Source organism: Erythrolamprus reginae, chromosome Z (assembly GCF_031021105.1).
Source record: "Erythrolamprus reginae isolate rEryReg1 chromosome Z, rEryReg1.hap1, whole genome shotgun sequence".
Taxonomy (NCBI): Eukaryota; Metazoa; Chordata; class Lepidosauria; order Squamata; family Dipsadidae; genus Erythrolamprus; species Erythrolamprus reginae.
This window is the reverse complement of record NC_091963.1, coordinates 98,743,487-98,759,467: the sequence shown is the minus strand read 5'-3', so window position 1 is coordinate 98,759,467 and position 15,981 is coordinate 98,743,487. Positions and strand designations below refer to the sequence as shown.

At 39.3% G+C, this 15,981-nt stretch overlaps 2 long non-coding RNA genes across 2 annotated transcripts in view; both read left to right on the top strand.

The window, feature by feature from the left end:
• The window catches only part of LOC139154526 (uncharacterized), a 185,837-nt gene that overhangs the window by 155,110 nt on the left and 14,746 nt on the right, over positions 1–15,981 (top strand). The window lies entirely within an intron of this gene.
• LOC139154436 (uncharacterized) lies at positions 854–14,785 on the top strand. The gene is made up of 3 exons (XR_011556904.1): positions 854–1,006; positions 13,399–13,506; positions 14,738–14,785. It is a non-coding gene; the product is annotated as an uncharacterized lncRNA (long non-coding RNA).

Below are 15,981 nucleotides of genomic sequence, written 5' to 3'. Positions count from 1 at the left end.
TATATATATATATATATATATACACACACACAGTAATACCTCATGATACGAACTTAATTGGTGCAAGGAGGAGGTTCGTAAGACAAAAGGTTCGTAAGACGAAACATTGTTTCCCATAAGAAACAATGTAAAGTCAATTAATCCGTGCAACCAAAAAAACCCCCGCAAAAAAACGGCTTTCGGCGGCTGCTGGGAAGCGGCGCGGCTGTTTTAAAAGGTGACAGCCGGCCTGGGGGGCTTCCCAGCACCCACCCAAACCCCGAACCTGGGTTCATAGGGGTGCTGGGAAGCCCCCCAGGCCGGCTGCGACCTTTTAAAACAGCCGCGCCGCTTCCCAGCTGTCTCCCGAAGCTGAACGCGGAAGTTCGGCTTTGGCGTTCGGCTTCGGGAGACAGCTGGGAAGCGGCTGTGTTCGCCTTAGAACAAGGACAGAAACACCAGCCTGAAGATGATGAGTGAGACCTCGTCGAAACGTCGCCAGAAATTTCCAAATCCTACACGGGAAGAAACCCGAATATACCAAGACCGTCATATATATATATATCAGGACATCACCATTATACAAAAATTCTGTGATGAAAACAAAATACTTTTAAAATGTAAATTGTCCCACCAGAGGCACTAATATCTTAGACCAGGGGTCGGCAAACCGTGACTCGCGAGCCACACGTGGTTCTTTGGCCCCTAGATTGTGGCTCTTCTGCAAAAGCTTGTTTCTGGCACTGCACATGTGTGGCCCTTTAAATTTGCCGACCCCTGGTTTAGGTGAACACAAGCAAAAGAAGAAGGAATTTGTAAACTGCTAGATTAGGTAACATGGGGAGGGAGAAATCACTCATGCCCTGTCGTTCCAGCCTATCAGCAGAGACTTCCAAGCAAGAGGGAAGCAAAGCTATGGAAGGGAGAAGTTGAAAACGGTTGGAAAGAGTTAACTGCTGTTGCTGCCTGATTGTGAACCTGCAGTGAAACCAAAGGCTTAAAATCACAGGAAGGGAAGAGAACGGAGGTAATAGTCCCATTAAGAGCAGGTCTTAAAATAACTGGGTGGTTCCCTAGAATTGCCTCCTTGCTCAGTGATCCTGAATTCTGGTTTGTAAATAGCTTGCAGCAACGAGGCGCGAGGACCGGCAGGCCGATCGGCACGGGGAGAAGCGCTGAGGGGCTCCTTAGAATGCAAACAAACCATGTCCCTGTTTAGACCTAGCCGACAGTGCCTTCCCCACCCCCACACTTCTCTTCCACCGCCCTGGCTTTTGCTTCACCCCGCGGTTTCCCCGCAATTTCATTCAGGCCGTCTTTTGCCTTTTACTTCTCGACGCCTCTTTTTGTTTTGTTTTTATTTTTTTTATAAATTTTATTTACATGAATACATACAATAAATACAACAACAATATAAATAACAATACAAATATTTAGACTAAAAAAATAAAAAATAAAATAAAAAAGAGGACAAACATCAATGAATTATACAATAAACAATATACAGTGGTACCTCGAGATACGAGTTTAATTCGTTCCGGACCTGGGCTCTTAAGTCGAGCAGCTCTTATCTCGAACGACTTTTCCCCATAGGAATTAATGTAAATAATTTTAATTGGTTCCAGCCCTCAAAAAACTCACAAAGTTAGTCTAAATTATGCAGAAAGACATGTTTTTAATGAAGAAATGTACATGTACATATAAATGAATAATGAAGTTTCTTTCACTTAACTTGTAAACTTTCTTAAACTTTTAAATTTACATATGTTCAACTTCTCTGCCACCCAATCCTGTAGGACAGAGGTCCCCAACCCTTTTTGCACCAGGGACCGGCTTTAAGCGATCAAGAGAGGAATGGGTGAATGAATGGACGGAGGGTGGGAAGGAAGGAAGGAAAGAGGGAAGGGACAGGAACAGAGGAAGGAAGCAAGGAAACTTATGAAAGGGGAGAGTAAGAGAGGAATGAGTGAAGGGAGGGAGGGAGGGAAGAAGGTGGGAAGGAGAAAGAAAAGAAGAAATAGAGGAAGGGAAGGTAAAAGAGAGAAAGAAAAAGAGCAAGAAAGAAAGAAAGAAAGGGGGAAGGGACAGGAACAGAGGAAGGAAGCAAGGAAACTTATGAAAGGGGAGAGTAAGAGAGGAATGAGTGAAGGGAGGGAGGGAGGGAAGAAGGTGGGAAGGAGAAAGAAAAGAAGAAATAGAGGAAGGGAAGGTAAAAGAGAGAAAGAAAAAGAGCAAGAAAGAAAGCTGCAAGCACCCCCCCGAGCCCCCCAGGCCGGCTGCAACCTTTTAAAACACGCGCGCCGCTTCGCAGCTGTCTCCTGAAGCCGAACGCGGAAGTTAGCGTTTGGCTTCAGGAGACAGCTCCTTGGCGCTTGTATCTCGAATTTGGGTTTGTAAGTAGAACAAAAATATCTCTCCCCTCCCAGCTCTTATCTCGAGTTGCTCTTAAGTAGAGCAGCTCTTATGTCGGGGTTCCACTGTACAATAATAACAAACAAGTAGTAAAAAAAACGGGCAGATGAACGGCAGATCTGTATCGAAAGTTTGTGCTATAAATATTCTCTATAGCCCATTACATTATAACTGAAAATTACATTATAAGTAAATAAGAAGTAAAGTTGAGTATAGCATAGCAAAGAAATTTTAGAAAGATAGACTTAATTTTTATCTATATTATATTTCAATCCTTTACTGAAGTAATTTAAACACCAGACTGTTATCTTTGTACATATACAATTTGGTATGTAGTGAGTTTTAAGCAGTTATTGGTCGAATTGTTCTTTTTTTTCCCAACCAGCGGTAAAAAGGGTCCCAGTATTTATAAAACCCAGATTCTTCATTATTTCTGAGTTCCAGAGTTAATTTAGTCATTTCTGCACAGTTTTTAATTTTTTCTATTATTAACCCATCTTGAGGTATATCTTCATTTTTCCACCATTGTGCAAATGCTAATCTGGCCGCTGTAGTAATATGAATGACTAGGTAAGTATGATTTTTTTTCCAGATTCTGTCTTAAAATACCTAAAAGAAAGCATTCTGGTGTTTTATCTAATTTAAGATTAAGAATTTCATCTAGCTAAATTCCGATTTTTTCCCAATAAACCTGCGATTTTTCACATTGCCACCAAAGGTGGAAATATGTGCCTTGTTCTTTTTGACATTTCCAACGGGTGAGAGACAATTTTTTGTTTACTTTCGCTAGTTTTATAGGAGTGATGTGCCTCCTTTTGAACTTCGGGGAAACTGCGGGGCGAAGCAAAAGCCAGGGCAGCGGGAGAGAAGGGCAAGGGTGGGGAAGGCACTGTCAGCTGGGTCTAAACAGGGATGTGGTTTGTTTGCATTCTCCATCCCTCCACCAAACGGCCTGGCGATCCTCGCGCTGTTCCTTCATCTCTCCTTCCTGGTAAGTCAGCAGAGACACCCACCTGGCCAAGCTGTCGCCCTCGGATGCTGCGAGGCTTCTGTTTGCGGTCTCCTACCTCCCAAGCCTTTCTACAAGGGTGCCGAAATGCCTGCCCAGCTTTGCAACAGAGAATGCCGTGCAGCATTTTCCGAAGCCAGGTAGTTGGGACGCGAACCCTTGCTCACTCGCTCGCTTCTCCAGTAAAATTCCACCCCTCGCTTACTAACCACATCTCCCGCTCCATCTGCTTCTCTCTCTGCCCTGAACTCTCCTGCATCGGGTGAAGTCAAGGGAGACTCTGCCTGTAGACCAGTGACACTGAAGAAAGGGGAATTCCCATTGGTTCTTCTGCTTCTCTGGGTCCTCCCCAGTAAGTTTCCAGTCCTCACTTACTAACCGTTTCTGCACAGCTGGACATCTTTTTGCACGCCCCACGCGTGCTTTATGCTGTGAGAAAGATGGTGGAGATCTGAGGCAGTAAGTAAGCCAGCAAACAGCCTGCCCTTCTCGCTCCCCGGGTCACAGTGCCTATCTCTGCTGCCCTGCCTCATGTCAAAGAAGGAAGGGGCGGCTGTCTTGGCTTCGATTCCCCCCTTCCTCCAAGTGTATTTCGGTTCACTCGGAAATTAAACTCCTGCTCATTCCCCCCCATCCCACCCCATTGGTGGGGGGAAGCTTTTCTATAGAGGCTATTGAGGATGAGGAAGGCAGTGTAGTCTTTTTGAGGAATGTTTTTTTTAATTATTTTCTTCAAATGCTAAGAAGATACAGATCTCATTTTAATTAGGCATGCCCTGTTTTATTTATGCTTTACTCTTTTTTTAAAAAAAGCTTAGATTTTTTAAAAATGTCCAGATTCTTACAAGAATGTTATGGGAAGAATCGCAGCATGGAGTTAACAGAAGTGAGAAAGACCCTTCCAGAGAGATCTTAATCATGGACCTATTTTATTTTATCTCCCTAGTTATCTTTCTGCATTGATTTGTGTTCTTCCGTTCGTCCCCCCCCCCCATGGCGTCCCGCTTTGCTGAGGTTACAATCTGGTCACTTTAAAATACTTGTTTAATTCAATGTAACTGCAATGCAATCCCAGGTAAATACCAATTCAAGTTTGTTTGAATTCAATGGGGGGGGGGGGGCGGGTTGCCCCAGTGAGATGCGTATATTGTTTTAGAACTTTCTGGTATTTGTACAACTAGGTATTTCATGGAATACAGTTCACATTATGCATTTGTATTATGATTTTGTTGTTGTTGTTGCATACCTAAATTAGAAACATAGAAGACTGACAGCAGAAAAAGACCTCATGATCCATCTAGTCTGCCCTTATACTATTTTTCTGTATTTTATCTTAGGATGGATATATGTTTATCCCAGGCATGTTTAAATTCAGTTACTGTGGATTTATCAACCATGTCTGCTGGAAGTTTGTTCCAAGGATCTACTACTCTTTCTGTAAAATAATATTTTCTCATGTTGCTTTTGATCTTTGCCTCAGATTGTGTCCCCTTGTTCTTGTGTTCACTTTCCTATTAAAAACACTTCCTTCCTGGACCTTATTTAACCCTTTAACATATTTAAATGTTAATTTAAATTAACATTTAAATTATTGCAGAAGTCACTTGATTAAAGTAATAATTAATTCGGCTTAAAGTTGAGAACAATGAAGATTTTTGCTCAATTTTGTGCCTGACAAAATCAAACTGTCTGTAGCAAAAGTATATTACATTTCATAATTTCTGTACTTTTAGAAATCTCAAAATCTGAGTTTTTTTATGAATCTGCATATAGACGGGAGGTTGAACAACTAACCTTGTGGTGTGACTGGAACAATCTAGAACTGAACACACTCAAAACTATAGAAATGGTGGTAGACTTTAGGAGAAACCCTTCCATCCTTCCACCTCTCACAATACTAGACAACACAGTATCAACAGTAGAGACCTTCAAACTTCTAGGTTCTATCATATCTCAAGACTTAAAATGGTCACCTAATATCAAAAACATCATCAAAAAGCACAACAAAGAATGTTCTTTCTGCTCCAACTGAGGAAGCTCAAACTGCCCAAGGAGCTGCTGATACAGTTCTACAGAGGAATCATTGAGTCTGTCATCTGCACCTCTATAACTGTCTGGTTTGGTTCTCCAATCCAATAAGACCGACACAGACTTCAGAAGATAATCAGAACTGCAGAAAAAAACATTGCTGCCAACCTGCCTTCCATTGAGGACCTGTATACTGCACGAGTCAAAAAGAGGGCAGTGAAAATATTTACTGACCCGTCACATCCTGGACACAAATTGTTTCAACTCCTACCCTCAAATCATCACTATAGAGCACTGCACACCAAGACAACTAGACACAAGAACAGTTTTTTCCCAAACGCCATCACTCTACCAAACAAATAATTCCCTCAACACTGTCAACTTTTTATTCTTGAAAATAAATTTATTAAATATATACAATAAAAACCAGATACAGAAAGACAAAAGAGATATGCATATTGTACATTTTTTACACTCTACTTATGTAGTAATTGGGGAGTGGGAGAAGGGGGTTGTGAAGGGATGGAAGTAGATATAGAAGGAAGGAGGGTAGGGAGAAGAAGGAGGGGGGGTTAGATGAGCGAAAACCAGCGTTAAAGCTGGGTCTTTCATGATTTGCGGCCTGTAGTTTGAGCTCGTAGTTGGTGTGTTTTACCCTAAGGCTTTATTGATATGTTTTGAATGTAGTTTTTAGTGCCAATATATATAATTCATTTAGGGGTTTATTTTCTTTGTAAAATTGGAGTTTGTGTCGATCGATGTTTACAGTTTGTTGTTTCAGTTTGATGTTATGATTTGTGATGTAAATTGCTATTTTTTCAAGTTGTTTTTGTTGGATATTTTTCTTGATGGGTAATTTTTAGATAATTCCTTTTTTTTAACCAGAGGTACCATTTATCCCAAGCTTTGTAGAAATCTGTCTCATCCTTGTTTTGCAGTTCCATTGTTAGTTTGGACATTTCTGCGCATTCCATTATTTTAATCAAGAGTGATAGAGTAGTTGGGGTTTTTTCTTGCTTCCAAAATTGTGCATATAAAATCCGTGCGGCTGTAATAATATGGATTATAATATATCTGTTTTCTTTACTAAAATTTTGTCTTGTGATTCCTAGTAGAAATAGTTCGGGTTTCGCATGGATAGTCTGAGAGGTAATTTGTTCTAGTATGGTTTTAATTTTTTCCCAATATTTTTGGGTGGTTTCACATGTCCACCAGATGTGGTAATATGTACCTGGTTTTTCTCTGCATTTCCAACATAATGGTGATAGATTTGGATACATTTTTGCAAGTCTAGCAGGTGGCAAGTGCCATCTGTAGAACATTTTATAATGGTTTTCCTTATATGAGGTTGCCATCGTTAGTTTATAGTTAGCAGTCCAAATTTTTTCCCATTCGTTTAAATAAATTGTGTACCCAAAGTTTTGTGACCACGCTATCATAGATCCTTTAACTATTTCTTCAACAGTATCGTGTTGAAGGAGGATATTGTATATATTTGATATTTGCTTTTTTTGTGGACCAAAAATTATTTTATCGAGGGGGTTATTTTTTTGGAAGTCTGATTTGTTCTTATCTTCATTATATTTTGATTTTATTTGTAGGTAGTGTAACCAGTCTACTTTAATACCTTTTTCCATGAGTTTTTGCTTAGGAATTAGCTCATTATTTTCGTTTAGTAGTTGGTCGTATGTTATAATTTTATCAGGGGTTAATGCATTCGGGTATATAATGGCTTCTGTTGGTGAAATCCATTTTGGGATGCAGAGGTAGTGGTTTTTTTTAATGAAGTGCCAGGTGTTAATTAAGGTTTTTCGGATGTAGTGTGATCTGAAATATGTTGGTATTTTATCTATGTCTGTCATCAGAAACTTGTGCCATCCGGATTGAAGGTCATAGCCTTCAAGTGTTAATATTCTAGAATTTTTAAGTATTATCCATTCTTTCAGTAGGTTTACAATTGAGGCATGGTAGTATAGTTCCATGTTTGGTAACCCAAAACCACCCCTTGACCTATGGTCTTGTAGGTCCTTAAGTTTTATCCTGGCCTTTTTTTTTGTCCATATGAATTTGCGAATTTTTGTGTGTAAGTTTTTGAAAAAGGTCCTATTTAGTTTAATGGGTGCAGTTTGGAAAAGGTATAGAAATCTAGGAAGTATATTACTTTTAATTACAGCAATTTTCCCCATTATAGAGAGTGGGAGTTTCGACCATCTGCAAAAATCTTTGTCCGTTTCATTGATTAGTTTATCGTAATTGTCTTTCTTGATAGTGCTGCAATTTGCGGTAATCCATAATCCTAAGTATTTAACTTTTTTGGCAGTTTTTATTTTAGTGGATTCTTCTAATTTCGATATCTGCTTTTTTGTCATATTTTTTGTTATCATTTTTGTTTTTTCTCTATTAATTTTTAATCCAGCAATCTCTCCAAATTTATTTATTTCATTAATTAGGATAGGTGCAGATTTTAAGGGGTCTTGTACAATGAACACCATGTCATCAGCAAAAGCTTGAAGTTTATAGTGTTCATTTTTAATTTTTAATCCTTGGATTTCCTTATTGTGTCTTATTTTATTTAGTAGAACTTCTAGTGCAAAGATAAAAATCAGAGGGGCTAAGGGACAGCCCTGCCTCACTCCTTTTTTTATACTTATTGTTTCTGTCATATCATTGTTTATCAGTATTTTGGCTGTTTGTATTGAGTATATAGTTTTAATGAGTTCTGTAAATTTATTACCAAATTGCATTGACGCTATTTGTGTTGTAAAGAATTGCCAGTATAAACTATCAAAAGCTTTCTGTAGATCTACGAATAGGAATGCTACTGGTTTATCTATGTTTTTATCGTAGTATTCTAAAGAGTCCAAAATAATCCTTGTGTTTGTTGTTATGTTTCTTGCCGGAAGGAAGCCATTTTGGTCTGTATGTATTCTAACAGTTAATATTCGTTTAAATCTTTCGGCTATGATGGATGCAAAGATTTTATAATCTGAGTTAAGCAGGGATATTGGACGATAATTTTGAATGTGAGCTCTATTTTGTGTATCTTTAGGTATTAAAGTTATGTAGGCCTCGTTCCAGGAGGAAGGAAGTTTTGAACCCTCGAGTATTTCATTAACAAGGGGTAACATTATAGGCTCCAGAATTTCTTGAAATTGTTTATAGAATTCGGCAGGTATACCGTCTGTGCCCGGGGTTTTATTATTTTTTTGTTTTGTAATTGCACTAGTTAGTTCCATTGATGTTATTTTGTCATTTAGCATATCCTGATCTTCCTTATTTATTTTTTCTGTATTTTCTAAGTTCTTGAATAGATTATTTATTAATTGTTCATTTACGTCATCTTTTTTATATAATTCCTCAAAGAAAGATTTAATTATTTGTTTTTTATCGCTGAGTGTTGTTTTTAAAGCATCTGTATGATCATATAATGCCTCTATAATTTTATCTGCTTTTTGGTGAGCGAGTTTTGCGGCTAACCATCGCCCAGGTTTGTTTGCAAATTCAAAGTGCTTTTGTTTGGCAATCCTTAGTTTATGTCAACTTTTTATTAAGTCTGCACTTCTATTTCTACTACCGTAGTTTTTTCTTATCATTCCTATCACCTTTTCCTCCCACTTAGGACTGTATGACTGTAACTTATTTGTATCTTAAGATTTTTATTAACATTGATTGTTTCTTCATTGTTTATTTGACCCCTATGACAATCATTTACTGTTGTACCACATGATTCTTGACAAATGTATCTTTTTCTTTTATGTACACTGAGAGTATATGCACCAAGACAAATTCCTTGTGTGTCCAATCACACTTGGCCAATAAAGAATTCTATTCTATTCTATTCTATTCTGTTCTGCTCTGTTCTATTTGGCCTATTTCACAGGAATTTCAATATCTACATGAAACCTCTGGGTGACATCATCCAAGGGCATGGGGTGAGGTATCACCAGTACGCTGATGATACCCAGTTGTACATCTCCATATCATGTCCAGTCAGCGAAGCAGTGGAAGTGATGTGCCGGTGTCTGGAGGCTGTTGGGGTCTGGATGGGTGTCAACAGGCTCAAACTCAACCCTGACAAGACAGAGTGACTGTGAGTTTTGCCTCCCAAGGACAATTCCATCTGTCCGTCCATTACCCTGGAGGGGAATTATTGACACCCTCAGAGAGGGTCCACAACTTGGGCGTCCTCCTCGATCCACAGCTAATATTAAAGCACCATCTTTCAGCTGGGGCAAGGAGGGCGTTTGCCCAGGTTCTCCTGGTGCACCAGTTGCGGCCCAATTTGGACAGGGAGTCTCTACTCACAGTCACTCATGCCCTCGAGGTTCGACTACTGCAATGTGCAAAATGCGGCCGCAAGAGCAATCATGGGCCTTCCCAGATATTCCTGTGTCTCATGAACACTTCGCAGCCTGCACTGGCTGCCGATCAGTTTCCGGTCACAATTCAAAGTGTTGGTTATGACCTATAAAGCCCTACATGGCATTGGACCAGAATACCTCCAGGACTGTCTACTGCCACATGAATCCCAGCAGCCCATTAGGTCCCATAGAGTTGGCCTTCTCTGGGTCCCATCAACTAAACAATGTCATCTGGCGGGGCCCAGGGGAAGAGCCTTCTCTGTGGCAGCCCCGACCCTCAGGAACCAACTCCCCCCAGAGATTAGAACTGCCCCCACCCTCCTTGCCTTTCGTAAGTTGTTGAAAACCCACCTATGCTGCCAGGCATGGGGGAAACTGACACCTCCCCTACTATTTGGTTTATGTATGGTTTGATTGGGTTGTGTGATTATTTTATTATAAGAGTTTTTTAATTGTGTTTTTAAATATTGGATTTATACATTGTTTATTATTGTTGAGAGCCACCCTGAGTTTTTGGAGACGGGCGGCATAAAAATCTAATAAATTATTATTATTATTATTATTATTATTATTATTATTATTATTAATTTCTGTTTATCTTTTTTTGTGTGGATGATTATCTAACGTACATTATCACAAGCTAACTCTGCCCAAAGGAGCCAAATTCTTAGGGCAATATGCTGACATTGTAAACAGCCCAGAGAATGCTGCGAAACACTAGGGGGATTTATATAAGTTAAAGTCCTACTGCTATCATTCCTCAAGTGCTTATCCCTCATTTTTCTAGATATAATACTAGGCAGTAACTTTTTTTAGTAGCTGGAGAATGATAGCCAGGCCTTATAATCTGATTTTCCAATGGAAACGGATAGTATTATGTGACTTTGATTCAAAAAATATTAATCACAAATATATGAGTGATCTCATGAAATCAATTCATTTTCTATAAAAGAGGCCACTATTTATATTGTTGCCATGGTTTCTGGCAATTCTATGATGTCAGGAATCATGGTAAACTGATGTCATAGCGGCACTATCCTGCAGCCTTATATGGAAAGTTATGCGGTTGCTTGGTAACTGCATAGAATCACCTCAATTGTTGGCTGCAATATTGCAAGGCATCCTTCATTTGGGTAAAGTGAGGAAGAAAGGATGAGCATCATTAGATGTGTAGTCCCTTCTGCAACCCAAATTTTTCTGATTATAATTTCCGTGCATTTTGGAAGGCTGGATGGACATCCACTTCCATCCCCAGCCTCAAACATAAATTTCAATTATCCTAGTGATGAAAATTCAGGTGTTAAAGAGATACTTGGTGATTCAATTGAATTTCTTAGATCATTCATTTTAAAATTGTGGAGTAGATTAACTAAATCAAATTCTCATGAATATTTGGAGGAAACGGGATCTCATGAAAATCTGCTGGAAAAATCACCCGAAATCCTACAAGTGCCACCCAAAGAAAAAACAACCAAAAAGGAAGAGATTCAATGGTGCAAGCCTGCAAGACAACATGTAGCTATGAAGGTTAACAAGTGGCCACAAGTGAGGCCCAAAGTAAAAAGAAAAGAAAAGAGAGAGAAATCTCATCAGTTGGAAATACAAAAGGAAGTGACCACACAAAATGCAGAAGATTCTGGTAAAATCAATCTCCGAACTATAAGCTTGGAACGGTTAAAGAGCCATCCAAAAATAGCACAAGAGGTTCATGTGGTTGCAAAAAATATAAGGGAAGACTTCTTTCTTCAGTTGCTAGCAAAAAGGCGAAGACTTGAAACAACTAAGGGAAAACATACAGGGGAGCAAATAAAACCAGCTTCTCATAAAATGAATGAAAAATGCAGGAAGGAAGCAATGCAACAAGTCCCTCTGAAGAAAAACAATAGGCTACAGGTTGCTATCAAAGAAAAATTCACAGAAAACAAATCGAAAACACATGAGTTGGATAATAAAAAGGAAGTGCCCAAAGAAATTCCAGAACTCCTAAAGATTAAGAAATGGATGAAGGTCACTCTGAAAGAAAAATTAAAAGAAAAGGAAAGGAAAACTGGTGCATTGCAGATGCAGAAGGAAATTTCAGAAACTCAGAAAGTTAATAAATGGCCTGAAACGCTACTTCATCCTCAGCAGGTTTCTTCCCTTAAGAGGTTTCCTCATGGATCAGTTCACTCGTTACAAAAGCGCTCCATTTTAAATCCTCCGACTCAGCTGCCTCCTTTGAGTTCTTCTATTGCAGTGGATGGTAGTGGTGGGGAAGAGCCTGGGAAATTGGTCTTTATTCTCAAATCTGGAAACCTATCAGCAAGGCCCAGCCATATAAAACACCTTATAATACATGAACAGGCAGAAGAGAAAAATACCCAAAACGAACAAATTGCAGAGAAGCTCTTGGAAAAGGAACTTGAGTCTCAGGAATCAAGAAGGGAAAACCTTCTTAGACATTCAATGATTGGTGGAAGCAACTCCCAAATTAACCCCGAGGAGACTGAAACTTCAAACGAACTGTTGCCTGAAAAAACATTGTCCAGTGAAGCGGATTGGGACTATCAAGAACAAATCACCTCTGCTCCCCCTTTATCTGACCTTTTATCAAGCCCTGAAAGCTCTTATCTTCAGGGTGAAATCTTTGAAGATGAGGTGAAAAAAAAGTTGGCACACATGATCCTTAAGGAGCCTTTGAGAAGCTTAATTGCCCATGTGATCCGTGTCATAAATATGGACTGCAAGGAGCTGACTACCCAAACATCTTGTGCTGTTTTCATCTCTAGAATAGGTCTTGCATTGAAAGTCTTCAGTAAGAGAAAAATCATCCAGGAACCAGAAAGCAATATGAATGCAACAAGCTCCAGAAAAATGGAGGAAACTTTTAATGAGGTAAAAGCATCTTTTTTCCCCAGAAGGCCCATTTGATATTAGTTGTGCATTCGTTTATGTAAAGAGAGTTACTGTTTTTAAATAAAAGTCTTGTTAGATTGTTTATAGTAAGGTCCATGTGCCAAAACCACTTCCCTGTCTGATTCCCATCTCTTTATATAAGCGACATGCAGTGGTGGACTCCTATAGCAATGGTCAGGTACGCAGTACCGGTAGCAAAATTTTGATATTTTTTTTCCCCTTCTGGGCTCTGGGTATGTTTTTCCTATCACAGTAAATGAGGTTGAATTGTGTATAATTTTAGAAGATCTGTATAGATAATTGGGTGGGCTACTGCCCGGATGTGGGGGGTGGAACTCAGTGGGATAGCGAAAATGGAGCTCCAACCCAGAACACCCAATTTGCACTGAAATATGTTAAAACAAAATGTGTGGTAGTAAAAATTTCAGTAGCCCATCACTGGCAACATGTAAGGTTCTTACAAATTGTGATCAGAATCAGGGGAGAGTAGCTTATAGCACAAAGCTAAAGTAACTGAAACTTGAAAACAAGGGAGGTTCATTTGAATTAAATCAGAAATTTCAGATATGAGTATTTTAATAAAACTGGATTGGTAAAACTGTTGTTGCTTTTAAAGGGTAGCTGGGCCTGAATATACTTTTCTTCTGGGGAAGAGAGTTTTTAGGTTAAAATGCTAAAAAAAAGGTCTATTTTTCACTTTACTTCTCTTTGCAGATACCAAAGCAGGGAATTTCACCATATGGGTTTGGCTTCAAATGGTACTTGATTGTTTCTGTGACAACGATTACGATATTTGCTTTTGTAATCCATTGTTTGATTGTGGTAAGTATTGTTCTAGAGATCCTTATATTAACTTATTTACACACTATACAATGTTCCCTCGCCACTTCGCGGTTCACCTTTCGTGGATTTGGCGCCTTGCGGGTTTTTGTACTGCAAGCTACTTATGCTGATCACCATCTGCCAGCAGTTTGGCAGATCGAATCTCTCTTCCTGAACCGCGCATAAACAGCGGTGGGCAACGGAGAGTTTTGAGGCACAAAACTCAGTCCGACTCCTCTCTCCCGCACTCTCTCTCTCTCTCCCCCCTGCCAAACGATGAGCCATCACTGCTGCCGCCGCCACCACAAGCGCACCCACACTCACCGTAGAGCGAATGCACTGATAAGGCTAGCGCAAAAAAAGAGCAGTCTCTGCCGAAGCCCAGGATGGCAACCTCCTCCTCCCCCCCCCCTGCAAGGGGAGGGGCAGGTGAAAGAAAGATGCCTCGAGGACAATCGCAGTGTCCGCAGGGTAGCCCACTCACTCGCTCACTTGCCCACCCACTCACCTGCCTTTTGCCCTCAAAGAGAGTAAGAGATATAACCAGACGAAGCTGTGTTGGCTCGCCAGGCAAGTGGGGGAAGGGCAATGGAGGACAATTAAAGAGCTTTGCAGACATAGAAAGTAGAAAATCACTTACTGTTTTACGCTTACAGTGTTCCCTGTATGCTACTTCGCAGATTTTCGCTTATCGCGAGTGGTCCTGGAACGTAAGACCTGCAATAAATGAGGGAACTCTATATTTCAAAGTCCAACAATGAAAAGATAAACTATTCCAAACTCTCAATATACTATTTTAGTGAAGACCCAGCATTTCCTTGAACAACGTAACTCAGAGACCACATTACTACAGCCAGGATTTAATATAATGTATATAATCTAAAAAAAGGGGCGAGATTGGTTTTTGTAAAATTTAACCCTGAGTGGGATGAATAGGGATAACTAAACGAGTGCATTAAGCTTGGATTCATTCCATCTTCATTTCTGATAGGGGACGTGTGGCTGGTAGGCTTGATTTGCTCCACAAGGCCGCCTTATGAGGTTTACGAAGATCATATTGGAGACCCCACATCTTTTTAAAAGCAGAAGATGGAGAAAAAGAAGAGTTTCTTACTGAGAAGCATAGAAAATAATCATTGCTCACTGTGACAGTCATTGATTTTTTTTTCTCACTGTAAAAAATCTTTCCATTTGTCCCTCACATCTATATCTCTCTTTTCGGCTTCAACAGATTTTTTGTCATAAAAAACGAACAGAAGGAACCTCTCCTATGAAATGGTAATTCTTGTCTGGAGATACTTATTTGCAACTCTCTACTGTGAAAATCTTGTTTACAAGGAACAGCCTCAATATTAGGTGGCAATGCAGTTATAAGTTTCATTCTTAAAAAGCAAATTTTACTTCATTAGATGCTGCATCTAAAAGTCGAAAACACTAAAAACAAACAATCTTTTTCTGGGGGGTGGCTGAATTTGTATGTTTAGCACTGGGTTCTTGCTACATTCCTCAATTGGTCTCATATCCTTTTTTCCCCTCTCCCCTTGGCAACTTTAAATTATTTTGAGTGTTGAAGAAAGTTCAGATTTCCGGGACAACATGCATGCTATTGAAGCAAAAAATATGTAAAACCCCCAAAAGCTACATAGTTGCCTGCAACATGCACTCTTAAAACTTTGGGAGAGAATTGCAGGTGTGTGTTTCAGCATAAGAGGCAATTAAGGCTTTTGCTGCCTGCTTATTGCTTGTACATACACAGAAGAGTCTTGTAACTGAAAAGTCTTTTAAGTCCATTTTGAGAAACAAAAGTATATATAAGTTTCATTAAATGATAAGAGTATAGATATGAATGTCATAGTTGGTTTGAACATTGTCAAAAGAGCTTTTTCCATTCCAAGATCTCACTTTTTATTTTTTTAATTCTTTCTTTAAGGACATTTCTGGGTAGAAAAAAGGAAGATACACCTGAAAAACAGGTATGTAAATGGGTAACCTTCAATTTTCTTATTAGATCTGGAAAAAAAGTCTCCACATTCCCATATTACAGATGTAATTTAGGCAAGCCTGAATAATATTATAATAATAATAATAATAATAATAATAATAATAATAATAATAATAATAATAATAATAATAATAATAATTTTATTTTCAACAATACAACACAGCAAATTAGATCACTATGCTGAATTTCATATTTCATCACCAGTCAGGCGCTTCCCAAGCACCTAGGACTGTGTGATGTAGCTGCAAATTATGTCTGCCAATCCCAGTAAAGCAGCCTTTTGCAATTGACAGATGGAGATTTTGTCAATTCTGATGGTTTTCAAATGTCCATTGAGGTCCTTTGGCACTGTGCCCAGTGTGCCAAGGACCACTTTCACTGGTTTATGCCAGAGTCGTTGCAGCTCGATTTTTAGATCTTCATATTTCACAAATTTCTCCTCAATTCTGCTATCTCCTGGGATTGCTGTGTCG